Below are 25,091 nucleotides of genomic sequence, written 5' to 3'. Positions count from 1 at the left end.
GCCCTCAGTCTTTTCATGTTTCGCTCAAAGAGTGAAGGGCCCTGTAATTTCTCCTTCTCATTCACATATGAAAAGAATGAGGGCTAATCAAAAAATGAATTAGAGCTGGACGTAGAAATGCAGCAGAAGGGCCAGCAAGCGCATTTCTAAGTTGCTCTATGAAGGATGCTTTTGTACTTGACAGATCAGTTTAATCCTACAGGTGCTCTAAAAGGAAGAATGCATTTGAGTCATCCTTGCTGAAAATCACACAGCCATTTATTCTAGGTTGCACTGAGTTTTCAGTCCTCTCCGCCTGCTAGCTTGTTGTTGCAATATGTCTCAATTCTGGAGAATTTTCTGCTATGCTGAAATGCGTGGCCCAGTTCAAATGTTCATCATATTTCCTGGAAAAATATCAAAAGGAGAACAAAGATTTGGTTTTGGGAAAATAATTTATTACACCTTGTAAAAATCTAAACTTTCACATTTGAGTCAAAAAAGAGAGGCTAGGTCTCACTATTTTGCTCAGGCTGTTTTACACGTACTGCTCACAGGTGCTGTCCTGCTACCAATGGGCATGGAAGCTTTGGCCTGCTCTGTTTCCAGCCTGGGTCGGTGCACCTCTCTTTACACAACCTGAAATTCTAGAGCTCCCTCTAGAACACCATATTGATGCCCAATGCAGCATGGACACCTGATCAACACAGCTGAGTGCAGCCCAGAACCCCTGAGCTCAAGCAATCCACAAGCCTCTGCCTCCCAAGTAACTAGGGCAACAGGCACACGCCACCTTGCCCGGCAAACACTGCAGCTGTCCTAATGATGAAATGCATTCCATAAGTAAGGATAATGATAAAGTAAGGTGGAATGAATTGATGGTTTACCAACCATGTTTCAAGAAAATCAATTTCACTATCCTTCAAAGAAAGGAAAAAAATGTCTTATCAAGAAGCAGTGTGAATATGGGAAGGGCCTTTAAAAAAGATGTGGAGTTTCCTAAAGTAAAAAAGAGGGTTGAACTGATTGAAGGGAGAGAGGAAGTAGGGTCGGAAAGATTGTGACGGGGAAGTGAATACAACATAAATACTAGTATTTAGAGAGTGAGAGACAGGTAGAGGGACAGAAGGGAAAGGAGAGTGAGAGTGAGAGAGAAGAGCCAGGTTAGGGCTGAGTTTCTCTTTATCTGCCAGTGACTCCCTGTAGAAGCTTGCCGGCACAATTTAGGCTGTCCTGTAGGCATCCCTTGTTATGCCGAGCCAGCCAATATTGAGAAAAATAGCATGGGTCACAATGATGGAACTCGTCTGCAACATCGGAAGTTTTAAAGTAGTATGGAGTGGGAGGGCTAGAAGAGTTACCATAAAGAATGAATACACGTCATTCTGTTCTCTAGCCTCAACAGCTGTAAGAGAGGAACTCCTGCTGGCCAAGAAGACCAATGTCAGTTCAGCTTGAACAGGTGAAAGCATGCCTGATTCTGCAAAGGTATGAGATTACACTTTTGCGTCAGAGGTGGTCAGGGGCTATTGCACATTAGGAAACCGTTTATTGAGGTCCAGTTGGATTACTCTATCTTCTACCACCTCAAAATCAGCTGCTCATGCAGTGTTCTATACCGATGAGCTATTTTGGTCCTCCCTGCCCCTTCCAGCTAGTGGGTCCCCTGACTAGGGAAAGTGATTCGAACAGATTTGCATATCTTTTCATAGGAGACTTCTTGACTTATTTTATACTGTGCCAAATCAAGGTAGATTGAGTAATGATCTTGACAGACCTATATTGGAGAACTGCAGTGTGAGAAAGTGGCTCTGTATATACTGTTCCCAAATAGATACAGGGTGTACAGAGTCCACAGTCCCCAGAGGTTTGGCAGAGGCTAAAGTTAGATATAACCTTACTCTCTAAAGTGGTAGCTTGGTCGAGCAGTAAGGCAGTATCAGAGGACAGTGTAAAGCATTTGTTGCACACACTCAGTCAGCAAATGGTCTCACACACTCAATAACTGAACTCTAGGCCAATGGTTTATCTACAAAAAATATATGCTTGTTTTATTTTAGAACCAACAATAGGTATTAAAATATACTTTCTCAGAATGAGATGCTTTATATAAATACTTTTGCAATATGCAATTGACTTTTGTAGAAAGTTACAAGTGGTTGCAATAGGCAACAACATTTTAAACACAATAATGCATTGAGCTCAATGGAAGTTTCAAGTTATTTGCAACAGATTACTTTTAGGATTACTTTTGGATTTCCAGGACTGGATCCTAGATTCAGTCCTGGGTCAGTACTTGGAATCAAGTGATAAAAGTCGACTTAATTACTGTGATGATTTTTAGACAATATTTTGCTATTTTAAAAGTTGACAGAAAATATTTCATAGAAAACAGTCTAAGATTCCCTATGGCAGAAAATTCAAGTTGCAGGTATAGTATGTTCTCGTTACTTTTGTAATCCAGTACTGGGTGCCCAGACTCAGTACTGGGACCTTTATCCAAAACAGGTAAGTAATTACGTTTTCAGAAATTATACGATTTTTAAAGAATATTTAAAGTTTGCAGAAATTGACACTTAGAAGAAATTTCACAGAAAAACAGTCAATGATTTCCTACGGGAGAAAATTGGGTTACTGGTAAGTACAGTTGTAAGTATTTTTCAGAGTCAGTGCTGGGCACCAAGATCCAGCACTGGGAGCTCACCTAATAGCAGGTGAGTATTTTCGTTTTCGTTACTCGGCTGATTTTTGGTGAATATTTTAAGTTTTGAAAAGTCCACACTTGGAAGAAATTTCAGGAAAAACCAGTCAATGTTACCCTATGGAGAAGATTGAGTTATCGGTTTAAAGGTAAGTACTCGACTGGCAGAGTTAAGGTTCTGGGCATAGACTCAGGCGTCTCCCAGGGTCAGGTAGGTACAGTTGGTTCACCCTCAGCGGCACAAGGGCGGCCGGGTGCAGAGAGAGTTAGGCCCAATGTTATCCTATGAGAGGTAGGGGGGCCTTGGTTGGTGGCTGCTGACTAGCAGGCCACGTGGCTGTGGGAGCTGGGCTCCTGGTCACTTATCCAGGGCAAGTGGGGAAGTAGATAGATGTAGAGGTTGCACTGCCAGGGCCACTCGGACGGCTGGGTGCAGGGTGCTTTTGAGCATTCGGGCGCTCAATTGATTTGAATGGGAAATCTGTGGTTTAGAAAAAGACTGCAAGCTCGGGGACGAAGATTCTTCAGGTGCCACCACCACTTCGAGAGGTAAGTTGGGTAGTTGGAGGATAGGTAGGTACCCCGGGATTGGGCACAGGGGGCCGCGGAGCGCCGGGTGCAGGGGTACCTTTTGGTGTTGGGAAATCTTACCCTCTGTTGATCGCGGTTGGGGGGGCACCTGGTTCTGAGGCTGCAGGCTTCTTCAGGAGTGTCGAGGGAGGTCCTTGGGTGCCGGACTCGGGGTCACAGTCGCCGTGGGGTCGTCCTTGTGGTCTTTGTTCACTCTGGCACAGGCCAGGCTTGGTGGGTGCAGAGTGTGAAGGGTTCGCGGTTCCGGGCTACTGCCAGGGATTAGAAGTAGACTTGAGTAGAGCCTCTACTCATGGGAGTCCCAGGGGTTTAGAGTCAAAAGGTAGCCAGGTCCTCCAGGGTTTGTGAGGTTGCTGGCCACAAGAGATGCCGGGTTGGAGCAGGAGTAGGTTCGATGGTCGACAGGCCAGAGGCTCCAACGTTTGGGAGTTGCACAGCCCTCAGTCTTTTCATGTTTCGCTCAAAGAGTGAAGGGCCCTGTAATTTCTCCTTCTCATTCACATATGAAAAGAATGAGGGCTAATCAAAAAATGAATTAGAGCTGGACGTAGAAATGCAGCAGAAGGGCCAGCAAGCGCATTTCTAAGTTGCTCTATGAAGGATGCTTTTGTACTTGACAGATCAGTTTAATCCTACAGGTGCTCTAAAAGGAAGAATGCATTTGAGTCATCCTTGCTGAAAATCACACAGCCATTTATTCTAGGTTGCACTGAGTTTTCAGTCCTCTCCGCTTGCTAGCTTGTTGTTGCAATATGTCTCAATTCTGGAGAATTGTCTGCTATGCTGAAATGCGTGGCCCAGTTCAAATGTTCATCATATTTCCTGGAAAAATATCAAAAGGAAAACAAAGATTTGGTTTTGGGAAAATAATTTATTACACCTTGTAAAAATCAAAACTTTCACATTTGAGTCAAAAAAGAGAGGCTAGGTCTCACTATTTTGCTCAGGCCGTTTTACACGTACTGCTCACAGGTGCTGTCCTGCTACCAATGGGCATGGAAGCTTTGGCCTGCTCTGTTTCCAGCCTGGGTTGGTGCACCTCTCGTTACACAACCTGAAATTCTAGAGCTCCCTCTAGAACACCATATTGATGCCCAATGCAGCATGGACACCTGATCAACACAGCTGAGTGCAGCCCAGAACACCTGAGCTCAAGCAATCCACAAGCCTCTGCCTCCCAAGTAACTAGGACAACAGGCACACGCCACCTTGCCCGGCAAACACTGCAGCTGTCCTAATGATGAAATGCATTCCATAAGTAAGGATAATGATAAAGTAAGGTGGAATGAATTGATGGTTTACCAACCATGTTTCAAGAAAATCAATTTCACTATCCTTCAAAGAAAGGAAAAAAATGTCTTATCAAGAAGCAGTGTGAATATGGGAAGGGCCTTTAAAAAAGATGTGGAGTTTCCTAAAGTAAAAAAGAGGGTTGAACTGATTGAAGGGAGAGAGGAAGTAGGGTCGGAAAGATTGTGACGGGGAAGTGAATACAACATAAATACTAGTATTTAGAGAGTGCGAGACAGGTAGAGGGACAGAAGGGAAAGGAGAGTGAGAGTGAGAGAGAAGAGCCAGGTTAGGGCTGAGTTTCTCTTTATCTGCCAGTGACTCCCTGTAGAAGCTTGCCGGCACAATTTAGGCTGTCCTGTAGGCATCCCTTGTTATGCCGAGCCAGCCAATATTGAGAAAAATAGCATGGGTCACAATGATGGAACTCGTCTGCAACATCGGAAGTTTTAAAGTAGTATGGAGTGGGAGGGCTAGAAGAGTTACCATAAAGAATGAATACACGTCATTCTGTTCTCTAGCCTCAACAGCTGCAAGAGAGGAACTCCTGCTGGCCAAGAAGACCAATGTCAGTTCAGCTTGAACAGGTGAAAGCATGCCTGATTCTGCAAAGGTATGAGATTACACTTTTGCGTCAGAGGTGGTCAGGGGCTATTGCACATTAGGAAACCGTTTATTGAGGTTCAGTTGGATTACTCTATCTTCTACCACCTCAAAATCAGCTGCTCATGCAGTGTTCTATACCGATGAGCTATTTTGGTCCTCCCTGCCCCTTCCAGCTAGTGGGTCCCCTGACTAGGGAAAGTGATTCGAACAGATTTGCATATCTTTTCATAGGAGACTTCTTGACTTATTTTATACTGTGCCAAATCAAGGTAGATTGAGTAATGATCTTGACAGACCTATATTGGAGAACTGCAGTGTGAGAAAGTGGCTCTGTATATACTGTTCCCAAATAGATACAGGGTGTACAGAGTCCACAGTCCCCAGAGGTTTGGCAGAGGCTAAAGTTAGATATAACCTTACTCTCTAAAGTGGTAGCTTGGTCGAGCAGTAAGGCAGTATCAGAGGACAGTGTAAAGCATTTGTTGCACACACTCAGTCAGCAAATGGTCTCACACACTCAATAACTGAACTCTAGGCCAATGGTTTATCTACAAAAAATATATGCTTGTTTTATTTTAGAACCAACAATAGGTATTAAAATATACTTTCTCAGAATGAGATGCTTTATATAAATACTTTTGCAATATGCAATTGACTTTTGTAGAAAGTTACAAGTGGTTGCAATAGGCAACAACATTTTAAACACAATAATGCATTGAGCTCAATGGAAATTTCAAGTTATTTGCAACAGATTACTTTTAGGATTACTTTTGGATTTCCAGGAGTGGATCCTAGATTCAGTCCTGGGTCAGTACTTGGAATCAAGTGATAAAAGTCGACTTAATTACTGTGATGATTTTTAGACAATATTTTGCTATTTTAAAAGTTGACAGAAAATATTTCATAGAAAACAGTCTAAGATTCCCTATGGCAGAAAATTCAAGTTGCAGGTATAGTATGTTCTCGCTACTTTTGTAATCCAGTACTGGGTGCCTAGACTCAGTACTGGGACCTTTATCCAAAACAGGTAAGTAATTACGTTTTCAGAAATTATACGATTTTTAAAGAATATTTAAAGTTTGCAGAAATTGACACTTAGAAGAAATTTCACAGAAAAACAGTCAATGATTTCCTATGGGAGAAAATTGGGTTACTGGTAAGTACAGTTGTAAGTATTTTTCAGAGTCAGTGCTGGGCACCAAGATCCAGCACTGGGAGCTCGCCTAATAGCAGCTGAGTATTTTCGTTTTCGTTACTCGGCTGAGTTTTGGTGAATATTTTAAGTTTTGAAAAGTCCACACTTGGAAGAAATTTCAGGAAAAACCAGTCAATGTTACCCTATGGAGAAGATTGAGTTATCGGTTTAAAGGTAAGTACTCGACTGGCAGAGTTAAGGTTCTGGGCATAGACTCAGGCGTCTCCCAGGGTCAGGTAGGTACAGTTGGTTCACCCTCAGCGGGACAAGGGCGGCCGGGTGCAGAGAGAGTTAGGCCCAATGTTATCCTATGAGAGGTAGGGGGGCCTTGGTTGGTGGCTGCTGACTAGCAGGCCACGTGGCTGTGGGAGCTGGGCTCCTGGTCACTTATCCAGGGCAAGTGGGGAAGTAGATAGATGTAGAGGTTGCACTGCCAGGGCCACTCGGACGGCTGGGTGCAGGGTGCTTTTGAGCATTCGGGCTCTCAATTGATTTGAATGGGAAATCTCTGGTTTAGAAAAAGACTGCAAGCTCGGGGACGGAGATTCTTCAGGTGCCACCACCACTTCGATAGGTAAGTTGGGTAGTTGGAGGATAGGTAGGTACCCCGGGATTGGGCACAGGGGGCCGCGGAGCGCCGGGTGCAGGGGTACCTTTTGGTGTCGGGAAATCTTACCCTCTGTTGATCGCGGTTGGGGGGGCACCTGGTTCTGAGGCTGCAGGCTTCTTCAGGAGTGTCGAGGGAGGTCCTTGGGTGCCAGACTCGGGGTCACAGTCGCCGTGGGGTCGTCCTTGTGGTCTTTGTTCACTCTGGCACAGGCCAGGCTTGGTGGGTGCAGAGTGTGAAGGGTTCGCGGTTCCGGGCTGCTGCCAGGGATTAGAAGTAGATTTGAGTAGAGCCTCTACTCATGGGAGTCCCAGGGGTTTAGAGTCAAAAGGTAGCCAGGTCCTCCAGGGTTTGTGAGGTTGCTGGCCACAAGAGATGCCGGGTTGGAGCAGGAGCAGGTTCGAGGGTCGACAGGCCAGAGGCTCCAACGTTTGGGAGTTGCACAGCCCTCAATCTTTTCATGTTTCGCTCAAAGAGTGAAGGGCCCTGTAATTTCTCCTTCTCATTCACATATGAAAAGAATGAGGGCTAATCAAAAAATGAATTAGAGCTGGACGTAGAAATGCAGCAGAAGGGCCAGCAAGCGCATTTCTAAGTTGCTCTATGAAGGATGCTTTTGTACTTGACAGATCAGTTTAATCCTACAGGTGCTCTAAAAGGAAGAATGCATTTGAGTCATCCTTGCTGAAAATCACACAGCCATTTATTCTAGGTTGCACTGAGTTTTCAGTCCTCTCCGCCTGCTAGCTTGTTGTTGCAATATGTCTCAATTCTGGAGAATTGTCTGCTATGCTGAAATGCGTGGCCCAGTTCAAATGTTCATCATATTTCCTGGAAAAATATCAAAAGGAAAACAAAGATTTGGTTTTGGGAAAATAATTTATTACACCTTGTAAAAATCAAAACTTTCACATTTGAGTCAAAAAAGAGAGGCTAGGTCTCACTATTTTGCTCAGGCTGTTTTACACGTACTGCTCACAGGTGCTGTCCTGCTACCAATGGGCATGGAAGCTTTGGCCTGCTCTGTTTCCAGCCTGGGTCAGTGCACCTCTCTTTACACAACCTGAAATTCTAGAGCTCCCTCTAGAACACCATATTGATGCCCAATGCAGCATGGACACCTGATCAACACAGCTGAGTGCAGCCCAGAACCCCTGAGCTCAAGCAATCCACAAGCCTCTGCCTCCCAAGTAACTAGGGCAACAGGCACACGCCACCTTGCCCGGCAAACACTGCAGCTGTCCTAATGATGAAATGCATTCCATAAGTAAGGATAATGATAAAGTAAGGTGGAATGAATTGATGGTTTACCAACCATGTTTCAAGAAAATCAATTTCACTATCCTTCAAAGAAAGGAAAAAAATGTCTTATCAAGAAGCAGTGTGAATATGGGAAGGGCCTTTAAAAAAGATGTGGAGTTTCCTAAAGTAAAAAAGAGGGTTGAACTGATTGAAGGGAGAGAGGAAGTAGGGTCGGAAAGATTGTGACGGGGAAGTGAATACAACATAAATACTAGTATTTAGAGAGTGAGAGACAGGTAGAGGGACAGAAGGGAAAGGAGAGTGAGAGTGAGAGAGAAGAGCCAGGTTAGGGCTGAGTTTCTCTTTATCTGCCAGTGACTCCCTGTAGAAGCTTGCCGGCACAATTTAGGCTGTCCTGTAGGCATCCCTTGTTATGCCGAGCCAGCCAATATTGAGAAAAATAGCATGGGTCACAATGATGGAACTCGTCTGCAACATCGGAAGTTTTAAAGTAGTATGGAGTGGGAGGGCTAGAAGAGTTACCATAAAGAATGAATACACGTCATTCTGTTCTCTAGCCTCAACAGCTGTAAGAGAGGAACTCCTGCTGGCCAAGAAGACCAATGTCAGTTCAGCTTGAACAGGTGAAAGCATGCCTGATTCTGCAAAGGTATGAGATTACACTTTTGCGTCAGAGGTGGTCAGGGGCTATTGCACATTAGGAAACCGTTTATTGAGGTCCAGTTGGATTACTCTATCTTCTACCACCTCAAAATCAGCTGCTCATGCAGTGTTCTATACCGATGAGCTATTTTGGTCCTCCCTGCCCCTTCCAGCTAGTGGGTCCCCTGACTAGGGAAAGTGATTCGAACAGATTTGCATATCTTTTCATAGGAGACTTCTTGACTTATTTTATACTGTGCCAAATCAAGGTAGATTGAGTAATGATCTTGACAGACCTATATTGGAGAACTGCAGTGTGAGAAAGTGGCTCTGTATATACTGTTCCCAAATAGATACAGGGTGTACAGAGTCCACAGTCCCCAGAGGTTTGGCAGAGGCTAAAGTTAGATATAACCTTACTCTCTAAAGTGGTAGCTTGGTCGAGCAGTAAGGCAGTATCAGAGGACAGTGTAAAGCATTTGTTGCACACACTCAGTCAGCAAATGGTCTCACACACTCAATAACTGAACTCTAGGCCAATGGTTTATCTACAAAAAATATATGCTTGTTTTATTTTAAAACCAACAATAGGTATTAAAATATACTTTCTCAGAATGAGATGCTTTATATAAATACTTTTGCAATATGCAATTGACTTTTGTAGAAAGTTACAAGTGGTTGCAATAGGCAACAACATTTTAAACACAATAATGCATTGAGCTCAATGGAAGTTTCAAGTTATTTGCAACAGATTACTTTTAGGATTACTTTTGGATTTCCAGGACTGGATCCTAGATTCAGTCCTGGGTCAGTACTTGGAATCAAGTGATAAAAGTCGACTTAATTACTGTGATGATTTTTAGACAATATTTTGCTATTTTAAAAGTTGACAGAAAATATTTCATAGAAAACAGTCTAAGATTCCCTATGGCAGAAAATTCAAGTTGCAGGTATAGTATGTTCTCGTTACTTTTGTAATCCAGTACTGGGTGCCCAGACTCAGTACTGGGACCTTTATCCAAAACAGGTAAGTAATTACGTTTTCAGAAATTATACGATTTTTAAAGAATATTTAAAGTTTGCAGAAATTGACACTTAGAAGAAATTTCACAGAAAAACAGTCAATGATTTCCTACGGGAGAAAATTGGGTTACTGGTAAGTACAGTTGTAAGTATTTTTCAGAGTCAGTGCTGGGCACCAAGATCCAGCACTGGGAGCTCACCTAATAGCAGGTGAGTATTTTCGTTTTCGTTACTCGGCTGATTTTTGGTGAATATTTTAAGTTTTGAAAAGTCCACACTTGGAAGAAATTTCAGGAAAAACCAGTCAATGTTACCCTATGGAGAAGATTGAGTTATCGGTTTAAAGGTAAGTACTCGACTGGCAGAGTTAAGGTTCTGGGCATAGACTCAGGTGTCTCCCAGGGTCAGGTAGGTACAGTTGGTTCACCCTCAGCGGCACAAGGGCGGCCGGGTGCAGAGAGAGTTAGGCCCAATGTTATCCTATGAGAGGTAGGGGGGCCTTGGTTGGTGGCTGCTGACTAGCAGGCCACGTGGCTGTGGGAGCTGGGCTCCTGGTCACTTATCCAGGGCAAGTGGGGAAGTAGATAGATGTAGAGGTTGCACTGCCAGGGCCACTCGGACGGCTGGGTGCAGGGTGCTTTTGAGCATTCGGGCGCTCAATTGATTTGAATGGGAAATCTGTGGTTTAGAAAAAGACTGCAAGCTCGGGGACGAAGATTCTTCAGGTGCCACCACCACTTCGAGAGGTAAGTTGGGTAGTTGGAGGATAGGTAGGTACCCCGGGATTGGGCACAGGGGGCCGCGGAGCGCCGGGTGCAGGGGTACCTTTTGGTGTTGGGAAATCTTACCCTCTGTTGATCGCGGTTGGGGGGGCACCTGGTTCTGAGGCTGCAGGCTTCTTCAGGAGTGTCGAGGGAGGTCCTTGGGTGCCGGACTCGGGGTCACAGTCGCCGTGGGGTCGTCCTTGTGGTCTTTGTTCACTCTGGCACAGGCCAGGCTTGGTGGGTGCAGAGTGTGAAGGGTTCGCGGTTCCGGGCTACTGCCAGGGATTAGAAGTAGACTTGAGTAGAGCCTCTACTCATGGGAGTCCCAGGGGTTTAGAGTCAAAAGGTAGCCAGGTCCTCCAGGGTTTGTGAGGTTGCTGGCCACAAGAGATGCCGGGTTGGAGCAGGAGTAGGTTCGATGGTCGACAGGCCAGAGGCTCCAACGTTTGGGAGTTGCACAGCCCTCAGTCTTTTCATGTTTCGCTCAAAGAGTGAAGGGCCCTGTAATTTCTCCTTCTCATTCACATATGAAAAGAATGAGGGCTAATCAAAAAATGAATTAGAGCTGGACGTAGAAATGCAGCAGAAGGGCCAGCAAGCGCATTTCTAAGTTGCTCTATGAAGGATGCTTTTGTACTTGACAGATCAGTTTAATCCTACAGGTGCTCTAAAAGGAAGAATGCATTTGAGTCATCCTTGCTGAAAATCACACAGCCATTTATTCTAGGTTGCACTGAGTTTTCAGTCCTCTCCGCCTGCTAGCTTGTTGTTGCAATATGTCTCAATTCTGGAGAATTGTCTGCTATGCTGAAATGCGTGGCCCAGTTCAAATGTTCATCATATTTCCTGGAAAAATATCAAAAGGAAAACAAAGATTTGGTTTTGGGAAAATAATTTATTACACCTTGTAAAAATCAAAACTTTCACATTTGAGTCAAAAAAGAGAGGCTAGGTCTCACTATTTTGCTCAGGCTGTTTTACACGTACTGCTCACAGGTGCTGTCCTGCTACCAATGGGCATGGAAGCTTTGGCCTGCTCTGTTTCCAGCCTGGGTCGGTGCACCTCTCGTTACACAACCTGAAATTCTAGAGCTCCCTCTAGAACACCATATTGATGCCCAATGCAGCATGGACACCTGATCAACACAGCTGAGTGCAGCCCAGAACACCTGAGCTCAAGCAATCCACAAGCCTCTGCCTCCAAAGTAACTAGGACAACAGGCACACGCCACCTTGCCCGGCAAACACTGCAGCTGTCCTAATGATGAAATGCATTCCATAAGTAAGGATAATGATAAAGTAAGGTGGAATGAATTGATGGTTTACCAACCATGTTTCAAGAAAATCAATTTCACTATCCTTCAAAGAAAGGAAAAAAATGTCTTATCAAGAAGCAGTGTGAATATGGGAAGGGCCTTTAAAAAAGATGTGGAGTTTCCTAAAGTAAAAAAGAGGGTTGAACTGATTGAAGGGAGAGAGGAAGTAGGGTCGGAAAGATTGTGACGGGGAAGTGAATACAACATAAATACTAGTATTTAGAGAGTGCGAGACAGGTAGAGGGACAGAAGGGAAAGGAGAGTGAGAGTGAGAGAGAAGAGCCAGGTTAGGGCTGAGTTTCTCTTTATCTGCCAGTGACTCCCTGTAGAAGCTTGCCGGCACAATTTAGGCTGTCCTGTAGGCATCCCTTGTTATGCCGAGCCAGCCAATATTGAGAAAAATAGCATGGGTCACAATGATGGAACTCGTCTGCAACATCGGAAGTTTTAAAGTAGTATGGAGTGGGAGGGCTAGAAGAGTTACCATAAAGAATGAATACACGTCATTCTGTTCTCTAGCATCAACAGCTGCAAGAGAGGAACTCCTGCTGGCCAAGAAGACCAATGTCAGTTCAGCTTGAACAGGTGAAAGCATGCCTGATTCTGCAAAGGTATGAGATTACACTTTTGCGTCAGAGGTGGTCAGGGGCTATTGCACATTAGGAAACCGTTTATTGAGGTTCAGTTGGATTACTCTATCTTCTACCACCTCAAAATCAGCTGCTCATGCAGTGTTCTATACCGATGAGCTATTTTGGTCCTCCCTGCCCCTTCCAGCTAGTGGGTCCCCTGACTAGGGAAAGTGATTCGAACAGATTTGCATATCTTTTCATAGGAGACTTCTTGACCTATTTTATCCTGTGCCAAATCAAGGTAGATTGAGTAATGATCTTGACAGACCTATATTGGAGAACTGCAGTGTGAGAAAGTGGCTCTGTATATACTGTTCCCAAATAGGTACAGGGTGTACAGAGTCCACAGTCCCCAGAGGTTTGGCAGAGGCTAAAGTTAGATATAACCTTACTCTCTAAAGTGGTAGCTTGGTCGAGCAGTAAGGCAGTATCAGAGGACAGTGTAAAGCATTTGTTGCACACACTCAGTCAGCAAATGGTCTCACACACTCAATAACTGAACTCTAGGCCAATTGTTTATCTACAAAAAATATATGCTTGTTTTATTTTAGAACCAACAATAGGTATTAAAATATACTTTCTCAGAATGAGATGCTTTATATAAATACTTTTGCAATATGCAATTGACTTTTGTAGAAAGTTACAAGTGGTTGCAATAGGCAACAACATTTTAAACACAATAATGCATTGAGCTCAATGGAAGTTTCAAGTTATTTGCAACAGATTACTTTTAGGATTACTTTTGGATTTCCAGGACTGGATCCTAGATTCAGTCCTGGGTCAGTACTTGGAATCAAGTGATAAAAGTCGACTTAATTACTGTGATGATTTTTAGACAATATTTTGCTATTTTAAAAGTTGACAGAAAATATTTCATAGAAAACAGTCTAAGATTCCCTATGGCAGAAAATTCAAGTTGCAGGTATAGTATGTTCTCGTTACTTTTGTAATCCAGTACTGGGTGCCTAGACTCAGTACTGGGACCTTTATCCAAAACAGGTAAGTAATTACGTTTTCAGAAATTATACGATTTTTAAAGAATATTTAAAGTTTGCAGAAATTGACACTTAGAAGAAATTTCACAGAAAAACAGTCAATGATTTCCTATGGGAGAAAATTGGGTTACTGGTAAGTACAGTTGTAAGTATTTTTCAGAGTCAGTGCTGGGCACCAAGATCCAGCACTGGGAGCTCACCTAATAGCAGGTGAGTATTTTCGTTTTCGTTACTCGGCTGATTTTTGGTGAATATTTTAAGTTTTGAAAAGTCCACACTTGGAAGAAATTTCAGGAAAAACCAGTCAATGTTACCCTATGGAGAAGATTGAGTTATCGGTTTAAAGGTAAGTACTCGACTGGCAGAGTTAAGGTTCTGGGCATAGACTCAGGCGTCTCCCAGGGTCAGGCAGGTACAGTTGGTTCACCCTCAGCGGCACAAGGGTGGCCGGGTGCAGAGAGAGTTAGGCCCAATGTTATCCTATGAGAGGTAGGGGGGCCTTGGTTGGTGGCTGCTGACTAGCAGGCCACGTGGCTGTGGGAGCTGGGCTCCTGGTCACTTATCCAGGGCAAGTGGGGAAGTAGATAGATGTAGAGGTTGCACTGCCAGGGCCACTCGGACGGCTGGGTGCAGGGTGCTTTTGAGCATTCGGGCGCTCAATTGATTTGAATGGGAAATCTGTGGTTTAGAAAAAGACTGCAAGCTCGGGGACGAAGATTCTTCAGGTGCCACCACCACTTCGAGAGGTAAGTTGGGTAGTTGGAGGATAGGTAGGTACCCGGGGATTGGGCACAGGGGGCCGCGGAGCGCCGGGTGCAGGGGTACCTTTTGGTGTTGGGAAATCTTACCCTCTGTTGATCGCGGTTGGGGGGGCACCTGGTTCTGAGGCTGCAGGCTTCTTCAGGAGTGTCGAGGGAGGTCCTTGGGTGCCGGACTCGGGGTCACAGTCGCCGTGGGGTCGTCCTTGTGGTCTTTGTTCACTCTGGCACAGGCCAGGCTTGGTGGGTGCAGAGTGTGAAGGGTTCGCGGTTCCGGGCTGCTGCCAGGGATTAGAAGTAGACTTGAGTAGAGCCTCCACTCATGGGAGTCCCAGGGGTTTAGAGTCAAAAGGTAGCCAGGTCCTCCAGGGTTTGTGAGGTTGCTGGCCACAAGAGATGCCGGGTTGGAGCAGGAGCAGGTTCGATGGTCGACAGGCCAGAGGCTCCAACGTTTGGGAGTTGCACAGCCCTCAGTCTTTTCATGTTTCGCTCAAAGAGTGAAGGGCCCTGTAATTTCTCCTTCTCATTCACATATGAAAAGAATGAGGGCTAATCAAAAAATGAATTAGAGCTGGACGTAGAAATGCAGCAGAAGGGCCAGCAAGCGCATTTCTAAGTTGCTCTATGAAGGATGCTTTTGTACTTGACAGATCAGTTTAATCCTACAGGTGCTCTAAAAGGAAGAATGCATTTGAGTCATCCTTGCTGAAAATCACACAGCCATTTATTCTAGGTTGCACTGAGTTTTCAGTCCTCTCCGCCTGCTAGCTTGTTGTTGCAATATGTCTCAATTCTGGAGAATTTTCTGCTATGCTGAAATGCGTGGCCCAGTTCAAATGTTCATCATATTTCCTGGAAAAATATCAAAAGGAGAACAAAGATTTGGTTTTGGGAAAATAATTTATTACACCTTGTAAAAATCTAAACTTTCACATTTGAGTCAAAAAAGAGAGGCTAGGTCTCACTATTTTGCTCAGGCTGTTTTACACGTACTGCTCACAGGTGCTGTCCTGCTACCAATGGGCATGAAAGCTTTGGCCTGCTCTGTTTCCAGCCTGGGTCAGTGCACCTCTCGTTACACAACCTGAAATTCTAGAGCTCCCTCTAGAACACCATATTGGTGCCCAATGCAGCATGGACACCTGATCAACACAGCTGAGTGTAGCCCAGAACCCCTGAGCTCAAGCAATCCACAAGCCTCTGCCTCCCAAGTAACTAGGACAACAGGCACATGCCACCTTGCCCGGCAAACACTGCAGCTGTCCTAATGATGAAATGCATTCCATAAGTAAGGATAATGATAAAGTAAGGTGGAATGAATTGATGGTTTACCAACCATGTTTCAAGAAAATCAATTTCACTATCCTTCAAAGAAAGGAAAAAAAGGTCTTATCAAGAAGCAGTGTGAATATGGGAAGGGCCTTTAAAAAAGATGTGGAGTTTCCTAAAGTAAAAAAGACGGTTGAACTGATTGAAGGGAGAGAGGAAGTAGGGTCGGAAAGATTGTGACGGGGAAGTGAATACAACATAAATACTAGTATTTAGAGAGTGAGAGACAGGTAGAGGGACAGAAGGGAAAGGAGAGTGAGAGTGAGAGAGAAGAGCCAGGTTAGGGCTGAGTTTCTCTTTATCTGCCAGTGACTCCCTGTAGAAGCTTGCCGGCACAATTTAGGCTGTCCTGTAGGCATCCCTTGTTATGCCGAGCCAGCCAATATTGAGAAAAATAGCATGGGTCACAATGATGGAACTCGTCTGCAACATCGGAAGTTTTAAAGTAGTATGGAGTGGGAGGGCTAGAAGAGTTACCATAAAGAATGAATACACGTCATTCTGTTCTCTAGCCTCAACAGCTGCAAGAGAGGAACTCCTGCTGGCCAAGAAGACCAAAGTCAGTTCAGCTTGAACAGGTGAAAGCATGCCTGATTCTGCAAAGGTATGAGATTACACTTTTGCGTCAGAGGTGGTCACGGGCTATTGCACATTAGGAAACCGTTTATTGAGGTCCAGTTGGATTACTCTATCTTCTACCACCTCAAAATCAGCTGCTCATGCAGTGTTCTATACCGATGAGCTATTTTGGTCCTCCCTGCCCCTTCCAGCTAGTGGGTCCCCTGACTAGGGAAAGTGATTCGAACAGATTTGCATATCTTTTCATAGGAGACTTCTTGACCTATTTTATCCTGTGCCAAATCAAGGTAGATTGAGTAATGATCTTGACAGACCTATATTGGAGAACTGCAGTGTGAGAAAGTGGCTCTGTATATACTGTTCCCAAATAGGTACAGGGTGTACAGAGTCCACAGTCCCCAGAGGTTTGGCAGAGGCTAAAGTTAGATATAACCTTACTCTCTAAAGTGGTAGCTTGGTCGAGCAGTAAGGCAGTATCAGAGGACAGTGTAAAGCATTTGTTGCACACACTCAGTCAGCAAATGGTCTCACACACTCAATAACTGAACTCTAGGCCAATGGTTTATCTACAAAAAATATATGCTTGTTTTATTTTAGAACCAACAATAGGTATTAAAATATACTTTCTCAGAATGAGATGCTTTATATAAATACTTTTGCAATATGCAATTGAGTTTTGTAGAAAGTTACAAGTGGTTGCAATAGGCAACAACATTTTAAACACAATAATGCATTGAGCTCAATGGAAGTTTCAAGTTATTTGCAACAGATTACTTTTAGGATTACTTTTGGATTTCCAGGACTGGATCCTAGATTCAGTCCTGGGTCAGTACTTGGAATCAAGTGATAAAAGTCGACTTAATTACTGTGATGATTTTTAGACAATATTTTGCTATTTTAAAAGTTGACAGAAAATATTTCATAGAAAACAGTCTAAGATTCCCTATGGCAGAAAATTCAAGTTGCAGGTATAGTATGTTCTCGTTACTTTTGTAATCCAGTACTGGGTGCCCAGACTCAGTACTGGGACCTTTATCCAAAACAGGTAAGTAATTACGTTTTCAGAAATTATACGATTTTTAAAGAATATTTAAAGTTTGCAGAAATTGACACTTAGAAGAAATTTCACAGAAAAACAGTCAATGATTTCCTACGGGAGAAAATTGGGTTACTGGTAAGTACAGTTGTAAGTATTTTTCAGAGTCAGTGCTGGGCACCAAGATCCAGCACTGGGAGCTCACCTAATAGCAGGTGAGTATTTTCGTTTTCGTTACTCGGCTGATTTTTGGTGAATATTTTAAGTTTTGAAAAGTCCACACTTGGAAGAAATTTCAGGAAAAACCAGTCAATGTTACCCTATGGAGAAGATTGAGTTATCGGTTTAAAGGTAAGTACTCGACTGGCAGAGTTAAGGTTCTGGGCATAGACTCAGGTGTCTCCCAGGGTCAGGTAGGTACAGTTGGTTCACCCTCAGCGGCACAAGGGCGGCCGGGTGCAGAGAGAGTTAGGCCCAATGTTATCCTATGAGAGGTAGGGGGGCCTTGGTTGGTGGCTGCTGACTAGCAGGCCACGTGGCTGTGGGAGCTGGGCTCCTGGTCACTTATCCAGGGCAAGTGGGGAAGTAGATAGATGTAGAGGTTGCACTGCCAGGGCCACTCGGACTGCTGGGTGCAGGGTGCTTTTGAGCATTCGGGCGCTCAATTGATTTGAATGGGAAATCTGTGGTTTAGAAAAAGACTGCAAGCTCGGGGACGAAGATTCTTCAGGTGCCACCACCACTTCGAGAGGTAAGTTGGGTAGTTGGAGGATAGGTAGGTACCCCGGGATTGGGCACAGGGGGCCGCGGAGCGCCGGGTGCAGGGGTACCTTTTGGTGTTGGGAAATCTTACCCTCTGTTGATCGCGGTTGGGGGGGCACCTGGTTCTGAGGCTGCAGGCTTCTTCAGGAGTGTCGAGGGAGGTCCTTGGGTGCCGGACTCGGGGTCACAGTCGCCGTGGGGTCGTCCTTGTGGTCTTTGTTCACTCTGGCACAGGCCAGGCTTGGTGGGTGCAGAGTGTGAAGGGTTCGCGGTTCCGGGCTACTGCCAGGGATTAGAAGTAGACTTGAGTAGAGCCTCTACTCATGGGAGTCCCAGGGGTTTAGAGTCAAAAGGTAGCCAGGTCCTCCAGGGTTTGTGAGGTTGCTGGCCACAAGAGATGCCGGGTTGGAGCAGGAGTAGGTTCGATGGTCGACAGGCCAGAGGCTCCAACGTTTGGGAGTTGCACAGCCCTCAGTCTTTTCATGTTTCGCTCAAAGAGTGAAGGGCCCTGTAATTTCTCCTTCTCATTCACATATGAAAAGAATGAGGGCTAATCAAAAAATGAATTAGAGCTGGACGTAGAAATGCAGCAGAAGGGCCAGCAAGCGCATTTCTAAGTTGCTCTATGAAGGATGCTTTTGTACTTGACAGATCAGTTTAATCCTACAGGTGCTCTAAAAGGAAGAATGCATTTGAGTCATCCTTGCTGAAAATCATACAGCCATTTATTCTAGGTTGCACTGAGTTTTCAGTCCTCTCCGCCTGCTAGCTTGTTGTTGCAATATGTCTCAATTCTGGAGAATTGTCTGCTATGCTGAAATGCGTGGCCCAGTTCAAATGTTCATCATATTTCCTGGAAAAATATCAAAAGGAAAACAAAGATTTGGTTTTGGGAAAATAATTTATTACACCTTGTAAAAATCAAAACTTTCACATTTGAGTCAAAAAAGAGAGGCTAGGTCTCACTATTTTGCTCAGGCTGTTTTACACGTACTGCTCACAGGTGCTGTCCTGCTACCAATGGGCATGGAAGCTTTGGCCTGCTCTGTTTCCAGCCTGGGTCGGTGCACCTCTCGTTACACAACCTGAAATTCTAGAGCTCCCTCTAGAACACCATATTGATGCCCAATGCAGCATGGACACCTGATCAACACAGCTGAGTGCAGCCCAGAACACCTGAGCTCAAGCAATCCACAAGCCTCTGCCTCCCAAGTAACTAGGACAACAGGCACACGCCACCTTGCCCGGCAAACACTGCAGCTGTCCTAATGATGAAATGCATTCCATAAGTAAGGATAATGATAAAGTAAGGTGGAATGAATTGATGGTTTACCAACCATGTTTCAAGAAAATCAATTTCACTATCCTTCAAAGAAAGGAAAAAAATGTCTTATCAAGAAGCAGTGTGAATATGGGAAGGGCCTTTAAAAAAGATGTGGAGTTTCCTAAAGTAAAAAAGAGGGTTGAACTGATTGAAGGGAGAGAGGAAGTAGGGTCGGAAAGATTGTGACGGGGAAGTGAATACAACATAAATACTAGTATTTAGAGAGTGCGAGACAGGTAGAGGGACAGAAGGGAAAGGAGAGTGAGAGTGAGAGAGAAGAGCCAGGTTAGGGCTGAGTTTCTCTTTATCTGCCAGTGACTCCCTGTAGAAGCTTGCCGGCACAATTTAGGCTGTCCTGTAGGCATCCCTTGTTATGCCGAGCCAGCCAATATTGAGAAAAATAGCATGGGTCACAATGATGGAACTCGTCTGCAACATCGGAAGTTTTAAAGTAGTATGGAGTGGGAGGGCTAGAAGAGTTACCATAAAGAATGAATACACGTCATTCTGTTCTCTAGCCTCAACAGCTGCAAGAGAGGAACTCCTGCTGGCCAAGAAGACCAATGTCAGTTCAGCTTGAACAGGTGAAAGCATGCCTGATTCTGCAAAGGTATGAGATTACACTTTTGCGTCAGAGGTGGTCAGGGGCTATTGCACATTAGGAAACCGTTTATTGAGGTTCAGTTGGATTACTCTATCTTCTACCACCTCAAAATCAGCTGCTCATGCAGTGTTCTATACCGATGAGCTATTTTGGTCCTCCCTGCCCCTTCCAGCTAGTGGGTCCCCTGACTAGGGAAAGTGATTCGAACAGATTTGCATATCTTTTCATAGGAGACTTCTTGACCTATTTTATCCTGTGCCAAATCAAGGTAGATTGAGTAATGATCTTGACAGACCTATATTGGAGAACTGCAGTGTGAGAAAGTGGCTCTGTATATACTGTTCCCAAATAGGTACAGGGTGTACAGAGTCCACAGTCCCCAGAGGTTTGGCAGAGGCTAAAGTTAGATATAACCTTACTCTCTAAAGTGGTAGCTTGGTCGAGCAGTAAGGCAGTATCAGAGGACAGTGTAAAGCATTTGTTGCACACACTCAGTCAGCAAATGGTCTCACACACTCAATAACTGAACTCTAGGCCAATTGTTTATCTACAAAAAATATATGCTTGTTTTATTTTAGAACCAACAATAGGTATTAAAATATACTTTCTCAGAATGAGATGCTTTATATAAATACTTTTGCAATATGCAATTGACTTTTGTAGAAAGTTACAAGTGGTTGCAATAGGCAACAACATTTTAAACACAATAATGCATTGAGCTCAATGGAAGTTTCAAGTTATTTGCAACAGATTACTTTTAGGATTACTTTTGGATTTCCAGGACTGGATCCTAGATTCAGTCCTGGGTCAGTACTTGGAATCAAGTGATAAAAGTCGACTTAATTACTGTGATGATTTTTAGACAATATTTTGCTATTTTAAAAGTTGACAGAAAATATTTCATAGAAAACAGTCTAAGATTCCCTATGGCAGAAAATTCAAGTTGCAGGTATAGTATGTTCTCGTTACTTTTGTAATCCAGTACTGGGTGCCTAGACTCAGTACTGGGACCTTTATCCAAAACAGGTAAGTAATTACGTTTTCAGAAATTATACGATTTTTAAAGAATATTTAAAGTTTGCAGAAATTGACACTTAGAAGAAATTTCACAGAAAAACAGTCAATGATTTCCTATGGGAGAAAATTGGGTTACTGGTAAGTACAGTTGTAAGTATTTTTCAGAGTCAGGGCTGGGCACCAAGATCCAGCACTGGGAGCTCACCTAATAGCAGGTGAGTATTTTCGTTTTCGTTACTCGGCTGATTTTTGGTGAATATTTTAAGTTTTGAAAAGTCCACACTTGGAAGAAATTTCAGGAAAAACCAGTCAATGTTACCCTATGGAGAAGATTGAGTTATCGGTTTAAAGGTAAGTACTCGACTGGCAGAGTTAAGGTTCTGGGCATAGACTCAGGCGTCTCCCAGGGTCAGGCAGGTACAGTTGGTTCACCCTCAGCGGCACAAGGGTGGCCGGGTGCAGAGAGAGTTAGGCCCAATGTTATCCTATGAGAGGTAGGGGGGCCTTGGTTGGTGGCTGCTGACTAGCAGGCCACGTGGCTGTGGGAGCTGGGCTCCTGGTCACTTATCCAGGGCAAGTGGGGAAGTAGATAGATGTAGAGGTTGCACTGCCAGGGCCACTCGGACGGCTGGGTGCAGGGTGCTTTTGAGCATTCGGGCGCTCAATTGATTTGAATGGGAAATCTGTGGTTTAGAAAAAGACTGCAAGCTCGGGGACGAAGATTCTTCAGGTGCCACCACCACTTCGAGAGGTAAGTTGGGTAGTTGGAGGATAGGTAGGTACCCGGGGATTGGGCACAGGGGGCCGCGGAGCGCCGGGTGCAGGGGTACCTTTTGGTGTTGGGAAATCTTACCCTCTGTTGATCGCGGTTGGGGGGGCACCTGGTTCTGAGGCTGCAGGCTTCTTCAGGAGTGTCGAGGGAGGTCCTTGGGTGCCGGACTCGGGGTCACAGTCGCCGTGGGGTCATCCTTGTGGTCTTTGTTCACTCTGGCACAGGCCAGGCTTGGTGGGTGCAGAGTGTGAAGGGTTCGCGGTTCCGGGCTGCTGCCAGGGATTAGAAGTAGACTTGAGTAGAGCCTCCACTCATGGGAGTCCCAGGGGTTTAGAGTCAAAAGGTAGCCAGGTCCTCCAGGGTTTGTGAGGTTGCTGGCCACAAGAGATGCCGGGTTGGAGCAGGAGCAGGTTCGATGGTCGACAGGCCAGAGGCTCCAACGTTTGGGAGTTGCACAGCCCTCAGTCTTTTCATGTTTCGCTCAAAGAGTGAAGGGCCCTGTAATTTCTCCTTCTCATTCACATATGAAAAGAATGAGGGCTAATCAAAAAATGAATTAGAGCTGGACGTAGAAATGCAGCAGAAGGGCCAGCAAGCGCATTTCTAAGTTGCTCTATGAAGGATGCTTTTGTACTTGACAGATCAGTTTAATCCTACAGGTGCTCTAAAAGGAAGAATGCATTTGAGTCATCCTTGCTGAAAATCACACAGCCATTTATTCTAGGTTGCACTGAGTTTTCAGTCCTCTCCGCCTGCTAGCTTGTTGTTGCAATATGTCTCAATTCTGGAGAATTTTCTGCTATGCTGAAATGCGTGGCCCAGTTCAAATGTTCATCATATTTCCTGGAAAAATATCAAAAGGAGAACAAAGATTTGGTTTTGGGAAAATAATTTATTACACCTTGTAAAAATCAAAACTTTCACATTTGAGTCAAAAAAGAGAGGCTAGGTCTCACTATTTTGCTCAGGCTGTTTTACACGTACTGCTCACAGGTGCTGTCCTGCTACCAATGGGCATGAAAGCTTTGGCCTGCTCTGTTTCCAGCCTGGGTCAGTGCACCTCTCGTTACACAACCTGAAATTCTAGAGCTCCCTCTAGAACACCATATTGGTGCCCAATGCAGCATGGACACCTGATCAACACAGCTGAGTGCAGCCCAGAACCCCTGAGCTCAAGCAATCCACAAGCCTCTGCCTCCCAAGTAACTAGGACAACAGGCACATGCCACCTTGCCCGGCAAACACTGCAGCTGTCCTAATGATGAAATGCATTCCATAAGTAAGGATAATGATAAAGTAAGGTGGAATGAATTGATGGTTTACCAACCATGTTTCAAGAAAATCAATTTCACTATCCTTCAAAGAAAGGAAAAAAAGGTCTTATCAAGAAGCAGTGTGAATATAGGAAGGGCCTTTAAAAAAGATGTGGAGTTTCCTAAAGTAAAAAAGAGGGTTGAACTGATTGAAGGGAGAGAGGAAGTAGGGTCGGAAAGATTGTGACGGGGAAGTGAATACAACATAAATACTAGTATTTAGAGAGTGAGAGACAGGTAGAGGGACAGAAGGGAAAGGAGAGTGAGAGTGAGAGAGAAGAGCCAGGTTAGGGCTGAGTTTCTCTTTATCTGCCAGTGACTCCCTGTAGAAGCTTGCCGGCACAATTTAGGCTGTCCTGTAGGCATCCCTTGTTATGCCGAGCCAGCCAATATTGAGAAAAATAGCATGGGTCACAATGATGGAACTCGTCTGCAACATCGGAAGTTTTAAAGTAGTATGGAGTGGGAGGGCTAGAAGAGTTACCATAAAGAATGAATACACGTCATTCTGTTCTCTAGCCTCAACAGCTGCAAGAGAGGAACTCCTGCTGGCCAAGAAGACCAAAGTCAGTTCAGCTTGAACAGGTGAAAGCATGCCTGATTCTGCAAAGGTATGAGATTACACTTTTGCGTCAGAGGTGGTCACGGGCTATTGCACATTAGGAAACCGTTTATTGAGGTCCAGTTGGATTACTCTATCTTCTACCACCTCAAAATCAGCTGCTCATGCAGTGTTCTATACCGATGAGCTATTTTGGTCCTCCCTGCCCCTTCCAGCTAGTGGGTCCCCTGACTAGGGAAAGTGATTCGAACAGATTTGCATATCTTTTCATAGGAGACTTCTTGACCTATTTTATCCTGTGCCAAATCAAGGTAGATTGAGTAATGATCTTGACAGACCTATATTGGAGAACTGCAGTGTGAGAAAGTGGCTCTGTATATACTGTTCCCAAATAGGTACAGGGTGTACAGAGTCCACAGTCCCCAGAGGTTTGGCAGAGGCTAAAGTTAGATATAACCTTACTCTCTAAAGTGGTAGCTTGGTCGAGCAGTAAGGCAGTATCAGAGGACAGTGTAAAGCATTTGTTGCACACACTCAGTCAGCAAATGGTCTCACACACTCAATAACTGAACTCTAGGCCAATGGTTTATCTACAAAAAATATATGCTTGTTTTATTTTAGAACCAACAATAGGTATTAAAATATACTTTCTCAGAATGAGATGCTTTATATAAATACTTTTGCAATATGCAATTGAGTTTTGTAGAAAGTTACAAGTGGTTGCAATAGGCAACAACATTTTAAACACAATAATGCATTGAGCTCAATGGAAGTTTCAAGTTATTTGCAACAGATTACTTTTAGGATTACTTTTGGATTTCCAGGACTGGATCCTAGATTCAGTCCTGGGTCAGTACTTGGAATCAAGTGATAAAAGTCGACTTAATTACTGTGATGATTTTTAGACAATATTTTGCTATTTTAAAAGTTGACAGAAAATATTTCATAGAAAACAGTCTAAGATTCCCTATGGCAGAAAATTCAAGTTGCAGGTATAGTATGTTCTCGTTACTTTTGTAATCCAGTACTGGGTGCCTAGACTCAGTACTGGGACCTTTATCCAAAACACGTAAGTAATTACGTTTTCAGAAATTATACGATTTTTAAAGAATATTTAAAGTTTGCAGAAATTGACACTTAGAAGAAATTTCACAGAAAAACAGTCAATGATTTCCTATGGGAGAAAATTGGGTTACTGGTAAGTACAGTTGTAAGTATTTTTCAGAGTCAGTGCTGGGCACCAAGATCCAGCACTGGGAGCTCACCTAATAGCAGGTGAGTATTTTCGTTTTCGTTACTCGGCTGATTTTTGGTGAATATTTTAAGTTTTGAAAAGTCCACACTTGGAAGAAATTTCAGGAAAAACCAGTCAATGTTACCCTATGGAGAAGATTGAGTTATCGGTTTAAAGGTAAGTACTCGACTGGCAGA

At 44.2% G+C, this 25,091-nt stretch overlaps 7 non-coding genes across 7 annotated transcripts; all 7 read right to left on the bottom strand.

Moving 5' to 3' along the window:
• Nucleotides 1-482: 482 nt before the first annotated feature.
• On the bottom strand, nt 483-782 carry LOC146854588 (signal recognition particle RNA). Its single transcript, XR_014981565.1, has one exon.
• Nucleotides 783-4,189: 3,407 nt separating this feature from the next.
• On the bottom strand, nt 4,190-4,489 carry LOC146854587 (signal recognition particle RNA). Its single transcript, XR_014981592.1, has one exon.
• Nucleotides 4,490-7,896: 3,407 nt separating this feature from the next.
• LOC146854586 (signal recognition particle RNA) lies at nt 7,897-8,196 on the bottom strand. The gene has a single exon (XR_014981572.1).
• A 3,407-nt stretch (nt 8,197-11,603) lies between these two features.
• LOC146854585 (signal recognition particle RNA) lies at nt 11,604-11,903 on the bottom strand. Its single transcript, XR_014959121.1, has one exon.
• Nucleotides 11,904-15,310: 3,407 nt separating this feature from the next.
• LOC146854584 (signal recognition particle RNA) lies at nt 15,311-15,610 on the bottom strand. The gene has a single exon (XR_014981662.1).
• Nucleotides 15,611-19,017: 3,407 nt separating this feature from the next.
• Nucleotides 19,018-19,317, bottom strand: LOC146854583 (signal recognition particle RNA). The gene has a single exon (XR_014959116.1).
• A 3,407-nt stretch (nt 19,318-22,724) lies between these two features.
• LOC146854582 (signal recognition particle RNA) lies at nt 22,725-23,024 on the bottom strand. The gene has a single exon (XR_014981685.1).
• Between the last annotated feature and the right edge of the window lie 2,067 nt (nt 23,025-25,091).

This window comes from Triturus cristatus, chromosome 4_1, assembly GCF_964204655.1.
Source record: "Triturus cristatus chromosome 4_1, aTriCri1.1, whole genome shotgun sequence".
NCBI classification, from domain to species: domain Eukaryota; kingdom Metazoa; phylum Chordata; class Amphibia; order Caudata; family Salamandridae; genus Triturus; species Triturus cristatus.
Note: the sequence above shows the minus strand (reverse complement) of the source record. Positions and strands in the feature narration are given on the sequence as shown.